The sequence below is a fragment of the Lepidochelys olivacea genome (genome assembly GCF_965140295.1).
Source record: "Lepidochelys olivacea isolate rLepOli2 genome assembly, chromosome: 20".
NCBI classification, from domain to species: Eukaryota; Metazoa; Chordata; order Testudines; family Cheloniidae; genus Lepidochelys; species Lepidochelys olivacea.
Window position 1 is genome coordinate 17662854 of NC_140430.1, and position 24241 is coordinate 17687094.

Here is a 24241-nt window from a genome sequence, read left to right on the forward strand (position 1 = left end):
ACCACTCCTGCCCCAAACAGCAGGAAGGGTTTGTGTCCTCATTTCACAGACAGGGAAACATAAGCACCAAGCGATTTGCCAAGGTCACTCAAAGAGCCTTTGACATAGGCAGGAATGGCACCCGACTCTCTTATGCTTCAGCCCAGCTCCTTAGCCCCGAGGCCAAGCTTCAGCGCCGAGAGCAGCTAGGGTGGTGCTCAGAGCTGTGTGGAGGTTTTTCCTTTTTCTTACTCATCATCTTGGTTGTGATAGTCTGCGGCTTGTTCTCGGGACTTTTCTGAGCAGCTTCCAAGGCGGCCAATTCTACGCGTTGCAGAAAGGCAGTGGCTGCCCATGTGACCTCTTCTTTGCTCCCAGTAGACTGCTGGGCAGTGGCATTGAAAAGCGAATCAAGAGAAGTGAAGACTTTCTGGGGTTTAAAAAGAAGATTCCCAGGGTAAAGCAGGGGCTGTCAAACAGTGGCCCACTGGTTAACAGAGAGATGGTCCCATGGATCCACCACTGATCCTCCCCATTCACCATCACAGAACATCCCAGGGCAGCTACAACTGCTTACATGGATGGGTGATTTTAGGCAGGCTTTTAGGGTCCCCTCCCCCTCCATGTGCTTCTTATAGTCTGGCCCTCCGCTCCACATGGTTCCCATGCTGCCCAGGTCCCAGCTCCCATCAAGATAGTGCCTCATTCCCTTTGCCCCAAGACATTCATCACCCACTCTTGGCTGGCAGCTGAAATTCCACTCACTGTTGGCTCCAGTCTATTCTTCTTGAGTAGAAGCAACTAAGCCTTGTTTTCAGAGGCTTTTAAAGACTCCCCCCAGGTTCATCTTTGGAAGGAAGTATCTGGAGACCGGTTGGGGACAAAGAGGAGGGACTTTGCCTTGGAGGGCAGGGACTGGCAAATACAGGTGCATAGCCTCTGACCTTCAGCAATACTGACTGGTTTCCATGGCCACATGCAGATTCCAGGCTCTTTGTGGTCTGATTCAGGATGGTGCAAAATCTGTTGCTTTTCTGGTTTCCCTGTAGGGGAATCATGGAAAAAGGAGTTTATGCTGTAACATATCTACTGGGGGGTGGAAGATGGGTGTCCATGTCCACCCACCTGTTCTGTCCCTCTTAATCCACTGTATCTTTCTATTCATCCTCTGTCTAGCTCTTTCTCCATCCACCCATCTTCTCCGCCCCCACCCTTCTCTAGGTACCAGCTCCAGTCCATCCATCCTCCCTCTCTATCTCTCCAGACTATCCAACCCAGAAGCAGCACACACACTGTCTGAGTGCACTACACAAACTCCACACACACACCCCTCACATCCATACTCTCCCTTTTCCCCTCCTGCCCTGCCCACGAAGATGCCCCAATTTGGACTCACTCGACACATACGTGCTGGGTGGTGTTGCCGCACCGGCTTTTGAAATCGTCTCCTTGCAGAATCCCGGGCTGGCAGATAAAGAGATTTTCTAGGGAAGGACAGAGGGAGCCAACATTGGAGCCTCTCTTATAAGGATCAAATCTCTTTATAATGCGATCAAAGCACCATTACACTTCTGGGCACAGAAATGAAACCCGGCAAAGTCCAGTCGACAGCAGAGCTGATGCTAAAGCTAAAGGGATTGGTTTATGGGGCCCAAGAAGGAGGCACCACTCCAGATGCAACTTTCCCCATCACAACAATATGAAGAATTTGCATGGGTGCAGTTGGCTCCTGTATACTACTGCCTACAAAACATACAAGGGCCTAGCTACACACACACACACACACACTGGTTTGTGGGCAGCTTCTGAACCACGGACCAGAGAGAGCCCCATTAGAGGACTCACAGACCACTGTTAGCCTTTGGGGCCATCAGGGCCTGATTATATTACATGAGTTTCCCAAGGCAGCTTGTAGTGACTGGTACCTGTGCAGTTCAAGGTGTGGGGGTCACCAGGTTTCCAAGAGGTCCCACTGGGGGAAGAATAACCTAGAGGACACTGGCAGGCGAAACTCCCTGGGGTATTGATGCAGATGCTGTGAGGGCCACAGACTGATGGGACCTGAGAACATTCATGAATATCTAAACAGAAGAATATGGAATCAATTATTCATCACAGTGGCAGTTACAGGCTCAAACCAAGATCAGGTCCCCGTTGTGCAGGGCACTGCACAGACAAGGATGCACAGGGGATGTCTACATTGCACACTAAGCCCGGTCTCTGACTCAGGTTTTAGCCCAAGCTCCCCATGCAATCACACCCAAATTAATCGGACTCGGGGCAGCAAGCACTCAGGACCCAAGTCCTAGCATCTGGGTACTAGAGGGGTGGGTCAGAGTCTGAGACATGCTTCAACTCAGGTCCAAGTTCTGTCATTTTGCAGCGTGGATGCACCTCAAACCACAGACTGAAGTCAGAAGGTCTGTGCAGTGCAGTATGGATGCGTTAGCGCGGCTGCAAGACCTGGGTCCAGCAACTGTAAACCCCGGTTAACAATGCAGTGTGGACACACAAGCACTGGCTGAGAAACACTGAGTCCACAAGCTTGGGTCCCACAGACGGTGGAGAGATACCCAGAGAGACAGTCCCTGCCCCAGAGAGCTTTGAATCTAAACAGACGTGACAGTCAAAGGAAATACGGTGATCCCCGCTGTGCAGATGAGGAGCTCAGGCAGATCGCTCGGATGACACTGAGGACCCAGCATAGGAAATACCTCGTGGATGAGCCCAGAGGGCCATCTGGTCCAGCGACTACCATCAAGGCATTCACAGCAATTGTTACCTGTGCACTTCAGGCTGGGGAAACCAACTGTCCCAGTGACAGTATCATAGCCCTTTAAGCATTTGCAGATGAAATTCCCATTGGTGTTGTTGCAGATAAAGTTAGTGTCACAGGGCGAGGGCACTTGATGGCATTAATGTCTACACGGGAAAACATGGAACCTATCATTGTGTAATCGCCGTGGGGAAGCATGGATATGCAATGTTATGTTTGCTATGGTACAGTAATTACAGTTACACTCTTTGATAGTCCTTTGACTCTGCCATGGAGAGACCTTTGAGTAAATGACAATAAAGGCCTTGTTATCTTTCTAAACTATATGCTCTAATTCAATCAGGTTTTTGAGTTTAAGGTAGGAATGGCTGGGTGGAATTCTCTAGCCTGTGATATACAGGAGGTCAGATTATATCACAATAGCCCCTTTATATGAATCCACAGAACAAGTGTGTTAACACTCCAGGAGTTCTTGTGAGTCCCTCAGATGAAATACACTGCCAATACAATACCAATAGAAATATTGCTCATCACACCAGAAAGTCCACTTCAGTTTTCACGCTGGTCTTTTGAAGGTGCTGTGCAAAGGAACAAACATCTTCAAAAGATGAGCATGGCAACTTATATTCATAAGTCTGCTAGTCACTAAAAATCATGGTCTCAGGACAGCTCTACAATACAGACCGATATTGTTAAAATATGTTGCTCAGGAGTGTGAAGAATCCACATCCCTGAGTGATGGAGTTATACCAACCTAACCCGCCTTGGGTAGACAGGCTACATTCAAGGCCAGATTCACCCATAGGCTAATAAAGCTATAGCCTTAGGCCCTCCTATTTTTAGGCCCTACCGTAGGCCCTCCATTCCACATTGAAGTAACAGCCTAGAGACAGTAGCGGGGCCATTGGAATTCTTTTGTCTCATTAGATATTGAGATGTACAAATTAATCCATCACGACTGTGAATTCAATTTATGGGGTTGTGATTTTGTCTTTGGGGGCTAAATTAGTGTTTGTGGGTGTGACGGGTTGGATCACAGTTGGCAACCCCAAGGGGGTTTCTGATGTGCCAAAACTACTTCTGCCCTTGCTTTCCCTGCTGTCCCACCTTGGGTCTTCAGCACCCTTCCTGGTTCGAGCCAGACCCGCTAGCCTGCTGAAAACCCAGACCCAGGTCTGAACCATGTCCCCTAACAGCTGTAGGCTTAACTAAAAGCAGCTTAGGAAGCGTTCCTGTCTTTAACACCCAGATGCCTAACTCCCAATGGGGTCCAAGCCCCAAATAAATCTATTTTACCCTGTATAAAGCTTACACAGGGTAAACCCATAAATTGATCACCCTCTATAACACTGATAGATATGCACAGCTGTTTGCCCCCACCCCAGGTATTAATACATACTCTGGGTTAATTAATAAGTAAAAAGTGATATTAAAAACAGAAAGTAGGATTTAAGTGGTTCTAAGTAATGGCAGACAGAACAAAGTGAATTACCAAACAAAGTAAAATACAACATGCAAGTCTATGTCTAATACAGTAAGAAAACTGAATACAGATAAAAACCTCACTCTCAGAGGAATTCCAGTAAGCTTCCTTTTACAGACTAGTCTCCTTCTAGTCTGGTCCAGCAATCACTTACACCCCGTGCAGTTACTGTCCTTTGTTCCAGTTTCTTTCATAGAATATCAGGGTTGGAAGGGACCTCAGGAGGTCATCTAGTCCAACCCACTGCTCAAAGCAGGACCGATCCCCAATTAAATCATCCCAGCCAGGGCTTTGTCAAGCCTGACCTTAAAAATATCTAAGGAAGGAGATTCCACCACCTCCCTAGGTAACGCATTCCAGTGTTTCACCACCCTCCTAGTGAAAAAGTTTTTCCTAATATCCAACCTAAATCTCCCCCACTGCAACTTGAGACCATTACTCCTTGTTCTGTGATCTGCTACCACTGAGAACAGTCTAGAGCCATCCCCTTTGGAACCCTCTTTCAGGTAGTTGAAAGCAGCTATCAAATCCCCCCTCATTCTTCTCTTCCATAGACTAAACATCCCCAGTTCCCTCAGCCTCTCCTCATAATTCATGTGTTCCAGTCCCCTAATCATTTTTGTTGCCCTCCGCTGGACTCTTTCCAATTTTTCCCACATCCTTCTTGTAGTGTGGGGCCCAAAACTGGACAAGTACTCCAGATGAGGCCTCACCAATGTCGAATAGAGGGGAACGATCACGTCCCTCGATCTGCTAGCAATGCCCCTACTTCTACATCCCAAAATGCCACTGGCCTTCTTGGCAAGAAGGGCACACTGTTGACTCATATCCAGCTTCTCGTCCACTGTAACCCCTAGGTCCTTTTCTGCAGAACTGCTGCCGAGCCATTCGGTCCCTAGTCTGTAGCGGTGCATGGGATTCTTCCATCCTAAGTGCAGGACTCTGCACTTGTCCTTGTTGAACCTCAACAGATTTCTTTTGGCCCAATCCTCCAATTTGTCTAGGTCCCTCTGTATCCTATCCCTGCCCTCCAGCGTATCTACCACTCCTCCCAGTTTAGTGTCATCTGCAAACTTGCTGAGCATGCAATCCACACTGTCCTCCAGATCATTTATGAAGCTATTGAACAAAACCGGCCCCAGGACCGACCCTTGGGGCACTCCACTTGATACCAGCTGCCAACTAGACATGGAGCCATTGATCACTACCTGTTGAGCCCGACAATCTAGCCAGCTTTCTATCCACCTTATAGTCCATTCATCCAGCCCATACTTCTTTAACTTGCTGGCAAGAATACTGTGGGAGACAGCATCAAAAGCTTTGCTAAAATCAAGGAACAACACGTCCACTGCTTTCATCCACAGAACCAGTTATCTCGTCATACAAGGCAATTAGATTAGTCAGGCATGACTTGCCCTTGGTGAATCCATGCTGACTGTTCCTGATCACTTTCCTCTCCTCTAAGAATTGATTCCTTGAGGACCTGCTCCATGATTTTTCCAGGGACTGAGGTGAAGCTGACTGGCCTGTAGTTCCCAGGATCCTCCTTCTTCCCTTTTTTAAAGATGGGCACTACATTAGCCTTCTTCCAGTCGTCCGGGACTTCCCCCAATTGCCATGAGTTTTCAAAGATAATGGCCAATGGCTCTGCAATCACATCCGCCAACTCCTTTAGCACTCTTGGATGCAACGCATCCGACCCCATGGACTTGCGCATGTCCAGCTTTTCTAAATAGTCCCAAACCACAGAGGGCTGGTCACCTCCTCCCCATGCTGTGCAGTTATCCTTGGGGGTGGAGAGGCTCTCTTTAGCCAGCTGAAGACAAAATGGAGGGGTCTCCCCAGGCTCTCTTGTGGGAGGAGACCCCCTCCTCTCTCCTATGCAAAGTCCAGCTCCAAGATGGAGTTTTGGGATCACATGGGCAAGTCACATGTCCATGCATGACTCAGTTTTTAAAGGCAGCAGCCATTGTCCACATGCAACCTTGAACGTCCTCAGGGAGACTTCTTATGTGGATTGGAGCCTTCCAAGATCCATTGTGCGTTAAGTGCTTCTTGATTGGGCACTTAACTTGCAAATTCCTATCTAAAGAAGCTGACCAAATACATTACTAAGGCTACTTAAAAAAAAAAAATCAAGCAAGTACACAGCCAATATTCATAACTTTGAATACAAAAAACAATACATGCATACAAATAGGATGAATAGATTCAGTAGATCATAACCTTTACAGAGATACGTTACATGGCATATGTAGCATAAAACATATTCCAGTTATGTCATATATACATTCATAAGCATATTTCCATAAATGCTTACGGGATGCACCGTCACAGCGGGCCCGGGCAATACTGACCTTTGTACCCAGTAGGCCTACACTGGACAATAGAAACCATGTCGAAGAAAGGAGGATGGCAGAAATGGAAGGAGACCAAAGAAAGATGGCAAAGGCAAGATGTAGTGCTGGAAGGAACTTCTCTCCTAACGTTCTTTCCTCCTACTCAGTCTGGTGGTGAGAAAGTCCAGGAGAATACCAGCCTAAGTGAATGGGCTGCACCTCCTGCGTCTTCCCTAGCTGCAGTCTCACCCCCACTCTGAAGACTTTTCTAGTGACAGTAATACAAAAATATCCTTCTCCAACGATCCAGGCGAATGGGACAGGACATCAAGATCTCATTGCATACTGGACTGAGAAGGGCCCACAGAAATGCCGGGATCTAGATGCTAACTTTTCATTGACGAAGCGAGAACACACCAATCAGAATCGTTATCTGACCAAATCAATGTTTGAATAGGTGAAGCCTAACAAACTGATTGGCAAGTGAGAATGGCTCATGTATTCACTTTCTAAGAAGAAAGTGAACTTGTTTTTATTGCTGCCTGTTTTCCGATACCAAAAAGTGGGGAATATTCTGCAAAAGCTTCAATGATGGGAAGAATACTCTATACCAGTGGTTCCCAAACTTGTTCCACCGCTTGTGCGGGGAAAGCCCCTGGCGGTCCGGGCCGGTTTGTCTACCTGCCGTGTCTGCAGGTTCGGCCGATCGCGGCTCCCAGTGACCGTGGTTCACTACTCCAGGCCAATGGGAGCTGCTGGAAGTGGCGTGGGCTGAGGGACGTACTGGGCTTTCCCTGCACAAGTGGCAGGACTAGTCTGGATACCACTGTTCTATATATTACCAATCATGCAATGAGGATATAGATATTCAGGCCTGTCTGTAAAGGCCTAGACGCTAAGAATCTAGGTGTATTCTTATCACTTGGCTCGTTATAGAGGTACAAAAGAAAGAATCAAAATCACTGTCTGCCGGTGTAAGGGCCTTCTCTTACTGTGACAGCCTGAGGCCCTGTTCTTAGGCTAAGGCCTTTGGCTAAGCAGCAGAGGCAGCCATAAGCTAGGAAGCGACCGGTCACATCCTCACATTCCAAACTAGTCACACTGAAATAAGGTGCTATTGGGCTGTTAGGCACTATCAGGACAGGATTGTATGCCTATCACCTCCAGAGAAAGGGAAGTGCCTAGAAAATGACAGGTTTCAGGGTAACAGCCGTGTTAGTCTGTATTCGCAAAAAGAAAAAGGAGTACTTGTGGCACCTTAGAGACTAACCAATTTATTTGAGCATGAGCTTTCGTGAGCTACAGCTCACTTCATCGGAAGTGATGAAGTGAGCTGTAGCTCACGAAAGCTCATGCTCAAATAAATTGGTTAGTCTCTAAGGTGCCACAAGTACTCCTTTTCTTTTTGCCTAGAAAATGTAAAAGGAAACTTAGTTTGATAGCATCCTGTCTGGCAAGAACTCACTTATCAATAGCTGGGATGTGAAATCCTCACTTCTGTATTGTCTTGTCATTATAGTTCCCACTTTACTATTGTTTGTCTGTCTGGATAATCTCTGTCTGGTTCTGTGATTGTTTCTGTCTGCTGTATAATTAACTTTGCTGGGTGTAAACTAATTAAGGTGGTGGGATATAATTGGTTACATACTCATGTTACAATATGTTAGGATTGGTTAGTTAAATTTCAGGAAAATGATTGGTTAAGGTATAGCTAAGCAGAACTCAAGTTTTACTATATAATCTGTAGTCAATGAGGAAGTGAGTGGGTGTGTGAGTGGGTGGGTGGGGGAGATGGGAACAGGGAATGGGAGTCAGGAAGTTGGAATCATGTTTGGCTAAGGGTAGGAATGGGAACAGGGACACAGGTGTAAGGCTCTGTGGTGTCAGAGCTGGGAAGGAGGATATTAAGGAAGGAAACTGGAATCATGCTTGCTGGAAGTTCACCCCAATAAACATCGAATTGTTTGCACCTTTGGACTTCGGGTATTGTTGCTCTGTTCATGCGAGAAGGACCAGGGAAGTAAGTGGGTGAAGGAATAAGCCCCCTAACAAGTCTCATACATTGTTAGGTAGCAGCTGCCATGCCTGAAAGTAAGTTAGTGGCAGAATTGATACCCAAATGGAAAACCAGTTTTTGAAGCTCATGCTTATTGGAAGAACGTTCTTAGATGCATAGTTGAAACCATAGTTTTTCTTGCTGAGCGTGGTCTGTCATTCTGTGGCTCAGATGAGACTGTTGGATCAAAACATAATGGCAATTACCTTGGTGTTCTAGAGATAATCGTTAAGTTTGATTCTCTCTTAGCTCAGCACATCAATGAACACGCAAATCATGGAAAAGGCCGTACTTCATATCTATCAAAGACTATTTGTGATGAATTCATTGCACTGCTAGCAAAGAAGACGCTATCAGTCATTGTAGAAGAGATCAAAGATGTGGGATACTTTTCAGTGTCTGACTCAACACTGGATGTGTCACAGGTAGATCAGCTGACTGTCATCTTGTGTTATGTGCTATCCAGTGGACCAGTTGAGCATTTCATGACCTTCATAAACATCACCAGCCACACGGGAGAAACTTGCCTCGTACCGACTCAATTTCCTCACCGAAAATGGGATTGACAGCAGCCTTTGTCCTGGCCAAAGCAAGTAATATGAGCTGCAAATATTCAGGGACACAGGCAAAGATAAGAGAGCCCGATGCTCTGGTTGATTACATACCATGTGCTGCCCACTCACTCGACTTTGTTGGCCAGTCTGCTGTGGATTGTTGTGTTGCAGCAGTTTCTTTTCCTGGATTTGTCCAAGAATTGTACAATTTTTTCTAGGCATCAACCAGTCGTTGGATGATTCTTAGAGATTCACTACAAAAGGGATGTTCAGTGCTCAAATCACTCTCAGGGACAGGGCACAGTGCCAACGGTGAAGCTGTGAATGCAGTTGTTCTGGGATACCACAACATCATTGAAGCGTTAGAGAGCATCAAGGATGATGAATCTCAAAAATCAGCAATGAGGAAAGATGTGAAGATCCCCAGTGATGCAATGCTTACTTTGGAAACTGGTATTTGTGGGGGGTCTGGAATGATATACTTCAGCCATTCAGCAAGTGCAGTCTAAGCTTACAAAGTGCTCAAATTGATCTTTCCACTGCTGTAAACCTAATGAGGAGTCTTGGAAGTGTTCTTCAACAAATGCGGGATAGTTTTGATGACTATGAAATTCAGAAAAAAAAGAAAAGGAGTACTTGTGGCACCTTAGCGACTACTCCTTTTCTTTTTTTGTGAATACAGACTAACACGGCTGTTACTCTGAAACATGAAATTCAGGGGGCTGCAAGGACTGCTAACCATGACTGTAAGTCAGCCAAACACCGCAAAAGACAGAAGACATATGATGACGCAACTGCCCACTCATTCAGTGACAAGGAGGCCTTCACAGTTAATACCTTCATCATAATCATCGACAAACTGAAGAGTTCATTAGAACATCAGATCGAGGCTTCTGAACTCTGTGTATAAGCTAATCCATAGGTTTATCCGGTACATCACCCTCCTTCACCAGCAGGTTATGAAGTTCCCCTATTAAACCATTTATAAACTGGCTTTTCACAAAGGATTCTCTCATGGCTTGCCACTGGGCATACGTTCCTATCTGCGTTGCCAGTTCCAAATTGAGCATAGCAAGTTCTGCTGCACTCAAGCCATCTCCCAGCCAGGTGGTGCAGGGAAAGAACTATCAAATAGTCTCCACAAGGCACTCAAATAACTATGCAGGAGATCCCCTTCCTGCCACCTTACGGCTTGCCATTCCTCCCGGTATTTCAAAAGGGCTAATTCCCCACCACAGCAGTCGTATAACTGTTTGCATAACTGTCTACAGAACCCACGATCCACACTGGGAAGCTGCTGCCAAAATGCAAAGGAGAAAACACTGCAGCACAGTGCCTAGCTTTCTCATCAGTCTGCTCTTTCGTGGAGAGCAACAGCAGGAAGTCTGCCAAGGGCTCTCAGATTCCACGCTCATCTGCAGGAGCAGCATGTCTTCTCAGGCAAAAGTGCTTTTGCCATCTTAAAGAGTCATCCCCTGGTTAATTGGAGATTCATTAACTGGGGAGCTGTAAACAGGAAATTTACAAATCAGCGGAAAGACAGTTCGGCGCTCATATCCTGCCTCCCCACAAGACCCAGCAAGGGTATTTCCAGCATAAAACCGATGGAGTATAAAAAGGGGGACAAAAATGCCTGTACCCACCTACCCTGTCTACCTGATCTCTGTCTGCTTATAACATCAATGAATCCTTGAAAAACACTGAACTAAGGGAAGTGGTCCCAGAATGAAAGGAAATCCAGCCTGGGAACTGAGAACTTCCTGCAGCCTCTGGGTGTAGTGAGAAGGATGTTGGCTTCAAATCTTATTTAGCTTGGTAACGTTTAGGAATTAGCTTGAGGTTTTATCTTTTCATTTCTTTTGTAACCAATTCTGACTTTTGTGCCTTACCACTTAAAAACTCTCTCTCTCTCTCGTTAATAAACATGTTTTACTGTTTGATCTAAACCAGTGTGTTTGGGAAACCTCTACTTGAGATAACAAAGGCTGGTGCATAAACATTACCCTTTGTTGGAATGTCAGACTATCTATGAGCTTACACTGTCCAAGGGTCTATTGAGCAGTATAGCATGCACATTTCAGGGGACACAAGGCTGGGAGTGGGGGGTATATGGGTGTTTCCCTGTATCTATTCATGGATGGCTGGGACAGTGTTCATGTAAACATCTGGGAGTGATTTTGCAGGCTAGTGGCTGTACATGAGCAGGCCAGGAGTGGCTGGTCTGACAGTAAAGCAGCGTAAAAAGAATCCCAGGATAGAGTGTTAAGGGGACACAGCAGTTCAGGTTGTACCCTGGGGAATTTCACAGTAGGAATGAAGGATGGGAGTTGGGGGTAGGGAGGTTCTGATCCTGTGGACAGGAATCTTGGCTCCCATTCCAGGCACTGGAGTGGAGTGTCCACTAATGGGAACAGATTCTTCTGCATGCTCATACACAAGCCTGGCTCCTTCAGCCTTATTCCCCCTTCCGCCCCCGCCAACTTGTCCCTGTCCCAGTGCTGTCTCTTACCATCCCTGGCTCTTGTCCCCGTCCCAATCTGAACGCCTCAGGGGTCTCATCCCATCCCAGTCTCCTTTCCCAGCCAGTCCCAGTTCCCCTGCATCCCGGCTCCTTATCCCATTTATCTTTCTCCTCCCCTCCAAGTTTCCAGCTGTGCCAAGTCCCCCCCCCCCTCCAATATTCCCCAGTCCCACTGAGTCCCAGTGTCCCTCAGTCCAAGCTCCTTGTTGTTCCCCCAGCCCAGCGCCTCAACCCAGTCTCTTTCCCTGGCCAGTCCCATCTTCCCCCTGTTGCCTGGACTGATCTGTCTCCCCGCCCTACTTCCACACACTGGTTTCCAGTCCCAGTTTCCCATCCCAGTTCCTCATCCAACCGCAGTCTCCTCCAAAGACTGTCTCTCAGTTTGCCCCCATTTCCCTTCCCAGCTCCCAGGCTCAGTCTCCACCAGTAAGTTCCACAGGTTAACATAGCATTGCGTAAAACAAAAGCATTTCCTCTGATCCATTTAGGGGCCAGATTGTGATTAGCAGCCTCCCCCCAAACCCTCTCCACAGGCTGCACAAGGGTCACTGCTTCCACCCTGCCGCTCATGGTGGTTTGCGGTGCCCCAAAAGAGGGTAGGGAAAGAGGTGGGGCCATAATATGCTCCTCCCCTCTGCACTTGCCAAAGGATCTGTCTGGCCACATGAAGCTGGAATTGCAACATGTGAAGAATGTAACGGGATGGGGGCGGGACATTCCCCATATACCCTGGGCTGCTCAGGGAAAGATTCAGCCCCAGCAGGGTTGTACAGCTCCATGCCACCCCTGACCCAGGGCTCTGTGCCTATTGCTCATTCTAATCTTACCCTGCTGCTTTTTAGTTTGACTGGACATCCCCTGGTTCATGGGGGGGAAGATTGACAGCTATTGGGGGGCTGTGGATCATCCCTTTCCTGCTCTTTTAGGGCATGCCTGCCCTTCGAGCTGGGGGCGTAATTCCCAGCTCGAGGAGACACACTCACGCTAGCTCCCATCAAGCCAGCATGCTAGAAGTAGAGCGTGACCGCAGCAGCGTGATCTAAGGCGCTAGGTACAGACCGGGGGCAACTAGCCCGTCCCACCATTGCACCAGCCTGGCTACCCTCTATTGTTAGCATGCTGTCTCCGTGAGCGGGGAATCGCACCCCCAGCTGGAAGTGTAGACACGGCCTCAGTCACTGTGTCGCGTTCGCCAGTCAGCAGAGCGCATGGATACATGGCTTTTCTGGCAAGAGCTTCTCGCAAGTGCAGTAGAGCACCCTACATTACAGTCACCCCATTACAGGGCTCCCGCTCGCTTAGCTGGGCTCCGGAGCCGAAACTCACCGACACACTTCACTCTTGGATCAGTGAATGGTTCCTCCCCAAAACTAGGCACAAACCCGGCTTTGCAGGTGCAGTGGTAGCCCCCAGGGATGTTTTGACAAGTTGCAAGATCAGGACAAGTAGACGAATTCACACAGATGTCATCTGTTAAAGGAAGAAGGAATCGTGTCATTTAAAGAGAGCAACGGATAACCCTTTGCACCTTTTGTTTGACTTCTTCAGTGTCGTTTACATTCATTCATTAATCCAGTTAATCATGCAGCGAGGGAGAAAGGGTGGAGCCAGCAGAGCATGTGGCTGGGGTGGGAGAACCAAGCCAGCTGGCTGACACTTCTGAAGGCATCAGGTGAGGGAACAAATCCCCATCCCTCTCCGCCTCCCCAGAAGCCCCAAAAGGAAAAGCAGGAGGAGGTAGGGAGGTATGGATGGAGGACTGGTGTTGGGGGCAGGGAGGATCTGAGCTGGCTTCAATGAGTTTTCAACCAACATATGGGTTTCCTAGTCTGCACCAGTGAGTCCCACAGGTTAACACTACACTGGGGAAAATCAAAGCCTTCATTTTTATCCATTTGATGGTGACTGGCCCTGACATGGCACACAGGAGGCGGGATGCACACAGAAAACCTCCCCGCCAGCGGCTGCATGAGGTACATTGCTTCCTCTTGGTGGGTCACAGTCCCACAAATGGGGGTTGAGAAACAGATAGGGCCACAGTAGGCTCCTCCCCTCCGCACTTGCCCAAGGTCTCTCCGACCACATAGAGGGAAGTATGCGGGATTCCCCCAGAAGAATGTAAGGGCAAGTGGGGACCTCTACACCCTGGGTGGCTCAGCAGCTTCCTCACCCAGGGCTGTGGGCAGTTTGCACATGGCTGCTTTCCAGTTTCATTGGAGGTCCCTGACTTCATTGATGGCCAGATTAACAGGCAGGGGAAGCCAAGTCATTAAATCTCCTGGCCCTGGATCATTTCTTCCTTGGTCTCTTAGTCACATTTCCAGTTAGTAATGCTCTTTTTGATGGTGATGCATTGAGCACTTTCTTTGCAAGCTCAGCCGCATTAGAGCAAGTGACAGAACTGTCTCCCCTTTCCAGGGCTCCCCCTCACTGAGTTTGGCTCAGGGACTCAGTCACCTTTGCATTGACCTGTTGCATCAGTGAAGTCTGGGTCCCCTGAAATGGATACAAACCCAGGTTGGCAGGTACAGTAATGGCTCTGGATCGTATAGATGCACATTGCATGTTTAGGGCACGTAGACGGATCATCACACCTATTAGCTGTAAAATGAAGAAGGAACCATGGAAACAGCAATGATCATTTAATTAAAACACAGCCCTATTTAGCCACCAGTGGAGCATGTGGCTTTCTGGTGAGTGGGGAAGAAGGAGGCAGAGACAAAGATCAAGAGATCAGAAGAGAATGAAAAATATGCATAGAGACATAAGGAGGAAATGGGATGGAAAGTTCTTTGCCCGTTCAAAGCCCCCCTCCAGCTGCAGGACACTCCGAGGTTCGGAACTGGAGATTTTGTTCATGTTTCTAGGCATCAGCTTACGAGCTCTGGTGAAACATTGAGTCCCCTTGAAGCAGACGATCCGGCAAATGCCTGAAAGAGGACAAACAACCAAGGATGCTCTTACTGCACTGGGTTTTATTGCTGTTACCCTGTAGGAGGCTGCATGGCCTAGTGGATAAAGCATTAGGCTGGGAGATCAGAGTTTTATTCCTGGCTCAGTCACTGACCTGCCAGTTGACCTTGGACAAGTCCTTACCCCTCTCAGTATCCCCTTGGTCCATCTTTTCTATTTAGACTGTAAGCTCAAGGCGAGCATTGTGTCCATACAGCGCCTAGCACAGAAAGGTCCTGATACCGGTGGAGACCCCCCACCCCCAAACACTTTGGAATATAGTCTATAGATAATAAAAGCAATTTTGGGGGGCTTACAGTGGGCCAAACGCTCCTCGTGGGGAGGATGGGGACCTGTAAAACAGGAGGGTTGGTAGGACTGAATGTTTATGGGTAGATGATGGTAAACGTCAGTTTCGCCAGACACACACACAAACCCATAAAAAGAATATTTCCCTCAACAATTGAAATTGACCGGTAGGGAAAGAAAGAAAATGTTACTTGAGAATTTATTACAGTTTGATTTACTGATTTTTACTTTCTATATTGTGACTGACACTGACAATTTGTGTTTTAACAATGACAGAGCTTTGACTTTTTGAATCTCAAGGTCTGTGGTCATTAAACAAATACTGCCTGACTCCCCCCATGGCCTGACCCCTCCATAGTTTCCCCACAACCAAGAACATTTAAAATCAATAAAAATAAAGAACTAAAATCGAGTTGTGCTCGGCCTACAGACCCGTGTGGCTCTGTTGACTTTAGCAGAGCTATAGCAACTGTTGAGCTGACCTCTGTCGTTGAAACCCCAAGGGAGTTTTGTCTGAGCAAACCCCGAGTGAGAACACTCGGGGTTTGTCTCATTCCCAAGCCTACGCTGAGAGAGAGTGACTCACTTCTCCGATTGCCCAATGTCCCCACTGCACATTTATCAAATCGTCTCAGAAACCAGTCTCAAAGCCATTTCTTTGTAACCTGCTGCCGCAGTACACATCAACTGACCCTCTGCGCCTTTCACAGATAGCGGAGCCTCAGAAACGTGCTTTGGATGCTCAGGAAAAACCCCTCTGGAGCTGGGAATGCAGGTGGAATTCTCAGACGTTTACTTCTGTTCCCTGCACTGTAGCAGCCCCAAAGAACGGCTACTTGATACTTCCTCTTCCACACTCAGCCAGAACTAAGAAATGCAGGGGCACACGGTGAGGATTTAAAAACGAAGGGACCAAACCTTTTTGGATGAACAATATTGTCACCTGATCCTTATTTTACCCTCCCAATGGATTCAGCAGTTTACAATAGAACAACAGGTCATGCCAGGCACAGTAGAAAGATCTCACTACCGTTGGCCGAGGGCTTTTCCCAACTCTCACTGCTTTGTGTTGGAGATCCAGCACTTTGCAGCCCATTACATGAGGGTCTTTTCCTTGTGGATCCAAGATGGCTGGACGTTAGAGGAAGGAGGTTTTGGAACCTTTTTCCAGTAGGACTAGTCTGAACTAACCCACCCAGCTAGTCTGAAGATGGAATTAATGTCATTCATATAACAGGACTGAGATAAGACAGAACTGTGTATGATAGCAGGGGCCTGGACTCAATGACCCAGATGGTCCCATGTCCTAAGGAACTTTTACTAACTAAATCCACCATTTGTTATATGGCTGCTCCAAGCTGCATCATGAGTTAGGACAGCGGTTCTCAAACTTGCCAGATTACTGCACCCCTCTTGGGAGTCTGATTGGTCTTGCATACCCTCAAATTCAATTCACTTAAATGCGACTTGCTTACAAAAATCAGACATAAAAATACAGAAGTGTTATAGCATGCGATTACTGAAAAATTGCTGACTCTCTCATTGTTACCATATCATTATAAAATCAATTGGAATATAAATACCGTACTTACAGTTCAGTGGATGGTATATAGAGCAGTATAAACAAGTCATTGTCCATATGAAATTTTAGTTTGTACTGACTTCGCTAGTGCTTTTTATGTCGCCTGTGGTAAAACTAGGCAAATGTCTAGATGAGTTGATGGACCCCCTGGAAGACCCCTGCAGACCCCCAGAGGCACGTGTACCCCTGGTTGAGAACCACTGAGTTAGGATAAAGCTCTGGGGGCTAGTCTGGTCCCAGTTACACTGGTACCAATCTACAATAACTTCATTGAAGTCAACAAGAAAAATGGGGGTCTTGCAATTAAGGCCCGATCCACAAAGGTATTTAAGGGCCTAAATCCCAGATCCACAAAACCCCTCCTCAGCTGCCCCCTAACCCTGTAGATGCCTAAACTCACAGGCTAAAACTTTCTCTAGGCACCTGAGTTTCTGCCTTTGGGCACATGCCCTGTTTGCCTTGCTCTTGATGCCTATCTCACACCTAAACCCCACAAATTGGGGGGTGGGGGCCCCAATCTTGTAGGCATGCTCAGAGCATGCCTCCTGGACTGGGTCCCATTCAAAACTGGGGGAGGGGGATAAGCAGTGGGGGCTCCTTGTTCATACCTTTTAGCCTGGGGTTAGCTCACTCGCCTGGATTGCGAGAGACCGAGGCTCAATTCCCCCTTGTGCCTGATGGGGGGCGGGGGGGGAGAAAAAGGGATTTGAACAGAGGGGTCTCTGCCTATAAAGAGTGTGTCCTAACCTCTGTGCTACCAAAGTCTGTCATATTTAATTAGTTATACAAAGCAGAAGAGCTCAAAGAGCCATTGGAGCGGGGGACTGGACGCTGGGTCTCCTGTGTCCCAAGCAGGTGTACTAACCCCCTCACTGCAGGGTCACTCTCACTCAGTCTGTGGCCCAATGACTATCCCCAACAGAGCCAGGAGAATTAGAGGATTGGAGCACGTGTGTAGGTGAAAGATTCAAAGAGCTCAATCTATTTAGTTTAAGGAAGAGAAGGTTAAGGGGTGTCTTGATTACCATTTATAAACATCTACACAGGAACAAATATTTAATATTGGGCTTTTGAATCTAGCAGAGAAAGGTGTAACACAATCCAATGGCAGGAAGATAAATCTAGACAAATTCAGACTGGAAAGAAGACGTACATTTTTGACAGTGAGGTTAATTAACCATTAGAACAATTTACCAAGGGTCATGGTAGATTTCCCATCCCGGACGATATGAAAATCAAGATGAGATGTGTTTCTAAAAGATCTGCTCCAGAAATTAGTTTGGGGGTAGTTCTATGGTCTATGTAGAGAGGAGGTCAGATTAAATGCTCACACTAGTCCTGTCTAGCCTTGGAATCTGTGGTTTATTAACTTTATCAGTGATGACTTTATGTTTTCTTCCAGGTCATTGATGAAATGAGTGTTCATTTCAAGAGTCACAGATCTGGGCTGAATGCCCAGCAGTGAAGGGCCCTACAAAGATCCTAACACAATTATTGCAGCAGCAGCCAGTCATGGACCCTTGTGCTAGGCACTGTACGAACAGAGAAGAAAGAGAGTTTTCCTGCCCCAGAGACCTCAAGCTAAGATTTTTTTTTTTTTTAACCAAGCCCCCATTGGAAGAAAATAACCCAATTCCTTTCAAACTTACCCAGAAGGTGGGAGATAAGCTGCCTCATGGTGGCCGCTGCCTTCTGCGGCCAGGCAAGAAAACCACATCTACTTTATCCTGTTGTGATCTTTCTCAGAAGAAGTTTGCTGAGTGACACAGGTTTTACTGGGGCTTTTTATCACCGTGCCTTATCTCAGCTGTGTCTCTTTTTGGATGGTGTGAGGGAGCAAGGCCAGATGGCTATAGAAAAGTAGTAGGAGATAGATCTATTAGCTCCAGGCTAAACAAATCCCTGGTACCAGGATAAGTTAAATGGCAGCTGCTCCAGGTCAATTAAGAAAAGGAGGACTTGTGGCACCCTAGAGACTAACCAATTTATTTGAGCATGAGCTTTCATGAGCTACAGCTCACTTCATCGGATGCATACCGTGGAAACTGTAGCAGACTTTATATATACACAGAGAATATGAAAAAATACCTCCTCCCACCCCACTGTCCAGCTGGTAATAGCTTATCTAAAGTGATCATCAGGTGGGCCATTTCCTGGCATGCATCCGATGAAGTGAGCTGTAGCTCACGAAAGCTCATGCTCAAATAAATTGGTTAGTCTCTAAGGTGCCACAAGTCCTCCTTTTCTTTTTGCGAATACAGACTAACACGGCTGTTACTCTGAAACAGGTCAATTAAGACACCTGGGGCCCATTAAGAGCTTTCCAGAAGGCAGGGAGGACCACGGCCAGTGCAAGGATATTTTGCGCCCTGGGTGAAACTTCCACCTTGCTTCTCTCCCCCGCCCGTCCCGCCCATCAATTCACTGAGGGGCAAATCCCAATGATTATAGCTCTAACTGCACCTGTTACCTCTTGATTATTAAAAAGATAATTCTTAATGATCAGTAATGAATACAATCATACAGTACAAGGGCAGAGGGGATATTTTATTATTGGGTTATAAATCTTTTTCTCTTATAATATAAATCATACATGCTGCTGAGAAGGAAGGTCTTGTGTGTGAGTCACGTGCCAGGGAGCGAGCAGATCCATGTTCTGTTCCCAGCTTTTCCTCAGAATTCCTGGAACACACAAATTCTCCTCCCTTGCAAGGCAACTCAGAGGAACATCTAGAAGAGCTAGCTTTTACACAGACATATCCTTGGGCCACCATGACACCCATGTGCCTCATATTCAATGGAATAGGCACATTGCCCCCCAAGAACTCCAGCAAGCAGGGATAGGGCATGTTTAAACCATGTACTATGTGTCCTGGGGTGCAGGACAACACTAATCTGTCTGTTTATGGTTAAAGAGCACTTCAAATGCCATTGCATCTACTAACTGATGATTAGACAATACAGCACGGAGGCACTTGCTTAACTTCAACCGTGTGAGTAGCCCTGCTATGTTTAAAGTTACTCACATGCTTCAGTGCGTGATACGTAGTAAATGATCGTCCCCAGGTGTTTACAGTCTAAAGACATGATATAATAGGTGCATAGACAAACAACTGGGCAGGCTGTCCGCGGTGCGTATGGCTGTGGGATGTTTCTTTTAGAACGAAATCCAAATTAATAAATCAAGTCACTTGGCATAGCCGATCAAGAATCAACTTTGCAGTTGACAAGTCCCCTTCAGTTAATTGCTCATCTAACTTCCAGCAACTTTCCTGAAAATCTAGGCTCTTTATCTCGTAGATAAAAAACGTATTTCTCTCTCCCATCCTCTGGAAACCAAACTACTTGGTGGCTTCGTTGATATGAGTTCATTGTTTTTCATTTGACTTTCAAAACATGCTGTGCAGATATTTGAGTAACTACCTCAAAAGGTAGAAAAGGGGTGGCGAGGGAAAGGTTGTTTTTCCATACTCAACTTTCAAAATCATTTTCTTTCTTTGCGAATTGTTAACAATATTAAAGTTAGTGAAACAAGACTTTTTAAAAGATGTGATGGTCCAAGTATAAACCAACTCACTTTGTATAAACATATTAAAATACTTTATATTTACTTCTCAACCATGTAATTGGTCTTTTTGTATCTGAAATCTGAAGAATATTCCCATCTTGCATGATAAACTATAATCTAGGGCTTCTTCTGAATTGTGTACCATTGTTCGGTAATGTAACCAAGATTTTCAATGGTGAGCACAGAATCTGCATTTCAAACACAAAACACAAAAGGCCAAAATGCAATGTGATGGGATATCAAGTTATTGAAGAACCCTAAATATGCATTTACGTGCTGGCCCCCGTGCACCCCCCGGCTCCCCCCTCGCCGCGCTCGGGCTCTGCGGCTCCCGGGCCCTGAGCCTGCTCCGGGAGGGGCAGCGGCGGCTCACATGCCCGGGAGCCGCAGAACTCGCTCGCCGCCCCCACAAGCCGACGGTCTGGCTCTCCGATGCCTCTGGAAGGTGGCTTCTCCCTGCCAAGCCAGGGCACCACTTTTTGTCACCCCCCTCCAACCTCTTAGCGCCCTGGGCCACCACCTAGTTCACCTAGTGGTTGCACCAGCCCTGGGGAGAACGCTAGGTTGATTGGGATACCTGAAACCAATCAGGGGCTGGCTGAAACTAGTTACAAGCCTCCCAGTTAGTCAGGTGGGCACATGTGTCAGGAGCTGTGGGAGGAAGTTGCGCTGTTGGAGAGGCTGAGCAGTACACACCATATCAGGCACAAGGAAGGAGGCCCTGAGGTAAGGGTGAAGTGGAACTTGAGGAAGTGGGGGCTGCTGTGGGGAAGTAGCCCAGGGAATTGTACATGTCATGTTTCTAAAAAGTCAGCTGCCATAGCTGATACTATTAGGGTCCCTGGGTAGAGGGCGGGCCCGGGCTCCCCCCCTTTGCCCCTCTGATTAATCACTGAGACTGGGAGACAACAGAGACTGTGCAAGGGAGGATAGCTTCTCCTCACCTCCCTCGCTGGCTTATGATGAAAATGGCTCAGTAGACTGTGGCCCCTGTCTCCAGAGAGAGAACGGCTACGTGGAGGGTCACGGTGAGCCGCTGAGGCTAGTGAAATCTGCCAGGAAACGCGGGACTCACGGAAGCAAGGACAGAGCTTTGTCACAACAGATACACCTCCCCTACCCACGATGGCCTTTAAGCATCTCACTAGTGTTTGTTATGAGGGTAACCCTACTTCCAGTGGTGCTGGAACTAGGGGTGCTGCCATGGCTCCCAGGTTGAAGCAGTGATAACAAACACCGAACACATGATTTCCATCAGCAGCACCCCCCTCCCACTATAAAAATTGTTCCAGCTCTCCCGCCTGCCTCCCTGCAATCTACAGGAAGGAAAGTAACAGGAGAAACTGTTCTCCTTTTCTTTCAAGAACTGAAACTGGCTAATAATAATAGTGGGATGTGAAGGCTTTAAATAATCTCATGGATGGTTCCTGGGACCCACATGTGACATTCTATAGCTTGGGGGAGCATCCTGTAACCCCCATATTCCTCATTTTTATATAATTGTGATCTTACATATAAAGCATGCCTTGTAAGGTTTCAGGGGAGAGGTTACGATCTGCTGAAAGTCGTGTCTCTATCCATAGATGTGTATCATTAATGCATATGAAGTTATGAGAATTATGTTGTATGGTTGTCACTAAAACATGCTGTAAGTTGGGGAATCCACCAGATATTTGCTCCCCAGAGTCAACAGCAAGGAAAGTAACCAACACCCGGGCGGGGTGTCAAACAACCCATCAACAGCTATTGTCCAGCAAGGGAGCTACAATTCAATGACTCACCTGCATGAGGCCCCACCAAGAGAACTGCTCAATCTTGCCTGGAGACTCAGCAATGCCCCCCAGACATGTCTGGACTTGTGCTCCCCAAGCACATGGCCTTTCTCCTTCACCCACCTATGCTGCAAGCAACAAGGACACTCTGAAGCCTCCAAATGAGGGGACTGGCCCAGATTTCAAGAGTAAAATCTGTGTACTATCAACTGCAATATCCAGTGGGGTGAGAAAACCTGCTTAATCTAGATGTTGCCCAGTCTAACAGGGTTGAGAGTTTAGACTGCATGCTTATATTTTCTTTTCTTTTCTTTTAGTAACTAACTCTGACCTTTTTGCCTATAACTTTTGCCTTTCCTGCTGGAGTAGGAAGTTGTTCTGGGGCTCGGGGCTGACTGTACAGCTTACAGAAAGGGAAACAAAGACCCTGTGCCCCATCTCGATTTCATGCCAGCCCCTTTAGGCCGCTCTAGCAGCATAAAGTGGGCAGATATGCCCCCCCCCCCGTAAACGTCCCGTGGGCAGGGGGCCTCGCTAGCTGGTATAGGGGTCCTGCATCCCCCTGTCCCCAGAGTAGAGAGCAAATCAGGGGCATGACCAGAGTACACGAGGCTATAGGTTGCAGCATAAGTTAGAACAGCCTCGAGGCTGCTCTAACTTACACAGAGGGCTGGGCAGAGTTCTGAATAGCCCCAGAATAGAAGGAACACAACATTTCTTCTGACTTAGCTGCTGTAGAGTCTCTCCCTACAAGCCCTACTCTGATATGGAATGACTCTCGCTTCTGGATATGTCTGAAGTGGAGGTCATGGAGCCCAAGTGGGCCAGCCAGCCAGGGCTTTAGCACCTGACTGCCAGCGTTCCTGGCACTGACCTAGGCACTGAGTTCGCAGCACTATGCCTCAGAGGACATGAGGTAACACATCACAGCGGATCTCGTGCTCTGCTGCTAGGGGACAGCTGTGGGGACCAAGAACCCTGGTGGGGAGAACAATGGGGAGTTGTGGGGGGGAAGAGAAGAGTCTACATACTAGGAGTCCCCATCCGGCCAGCACTGCGAGGGTTAACACAGAATGCAGCACCAATCTCTCTGCTTTACCCCTGCAGCTTTCTGCTGCCTTATCTCCCTGCCAGAGCTCAGCTCCCCTCCTTGGTTTCTTGCAGCAGCTCTTCTTATCGCCCTGGTGCAGGATGGTGGCACTTCTTGTGGAAGAAACTTCCCCTTTGAAGCCACAAGCTGGGGTTCCAAGAACTGCCCAGCAGGCCCACGTATGAGAACCAAGGAACCCCCGGGGGGCCCCTCACGGGGGCTCAGGGTATACCTACATTGCAACCAGGAGGTGTGACCACTGCACTTCTAGGCATATCTGAGCCAACGGTCGAGTCGTGCCGGAACGCTCCGCCACACCGTTCCAGCACTTCCCTGGCATCTTGCGATGCTTCCAGTACTTACATTCCAGCGCAGCTTGAGCGCTGCATCACCCCCTGATCGGGTGATGACCCCCTTTATCTAGCGAGATCACGGCTAGCTGGAGTATTAATAGCAGTGAAGTCCCAGTAGCACGGGGCAGCGGCTGCTCAAACATGTGCCCTGGGTCCTGGGCTAGCAGCAGGCGGCCAGCTGCTCCTCGGGCTAGCTAGATATGTCTGCTGTACGTCTGCTCCTGCTGCAGCCCCACACCCCCAGCTGCAGCATAGATATACCCTAAGGTGCATCTCTCCCCCCACCCATTGGGCTGTAATGTGCCAGGATCTCTGCTGGGTCCCTAAGCTAGAGGGAAAGGACCTGGGCAGAACTAATAACACTTCACCCTTATACAGTTCTTTTCATCAGTAGATCTCAAAGCGCGTAGAGGGCCCCCAGCTGCCCAGTTCAGAAGCTTGCTAGTAGCAGGTGACATAATCCACCCCAGCCCAGGGAAGGTATAACAGGGTTCCTGGAGGATAGGGCCCTCGCTGGCTGTTAGCCAAGACAGCTAAGCCTCCGACGGCCAGAAGCTGGGACTGGATGACAGGGGATGGATCACTCGCTAATTGCCCGGTTCCGTTCATTCCCTAGTTAGCGTCTGGCACTGGCCGCGGTCAGAGACAGGGTGCTGAGCGAGATGGACCATTGCTCTGACCCACGATGACCGTTCTTGAGACAATCACCTCCGGAGGTGGAGAGGGGGCTGGTGGCCACATGGGAGCCTGACAGCTGGCTGTGGAGCTAAGGCTGTGCCCCGGGCAGCCTGACGGCTGGGGCTGAAGGGATCCAGGCACAGTCGCACCCTGGTGATGGCGGAGGGGCAAAGCAGCAGGGGCAGTTGCACATGTGGGGGTGCGCACTGGTCCCGACAAGACCATGGAC

General features: G+C 48.0%; 1 pseudogene across 1 annotated transcript in view; it reads right to left on the bottom strand.

Annotated features, from left to right (window-relative positions):
• LOC311510462 (adhesion G protein-coupled receptor E3-like) overlaps window positions 1–23256 on the bottom strand; it is a 39259-nt pseudogene extending 16003 nt beyond the window's left edge. Inside the window, exons 1-10 of the transcript in view lie at window positions 23218–23256; window positions 18201–18401; window positions 14588–14638; window positions 14166–14309; window positions 13031–13178; window positions 2762–2901; window positions 1905–2060; window positions 1387–1463; window positions 924–1022; window positions 232–409 (exon numbers count right to left, since the gene is read on the bottom strand). The product of the transcript in view is annotated as an adhesion G protein-coupled receptor E3-like (transcript). The remainder of the gene's footprint in view (window positions 1–231; window positions 410–923; window positions 1023–1386; window positions 1464–1904; window positions 2061–2761; window positions 2902–13030; window positions 13179–14165; window positions 14310–14587; window positions 14639–18200; window positions 18402–23217) is intronic.
• Between the last annotated feature and the right edge of the window lie 985 nt (window positions 23257–24241).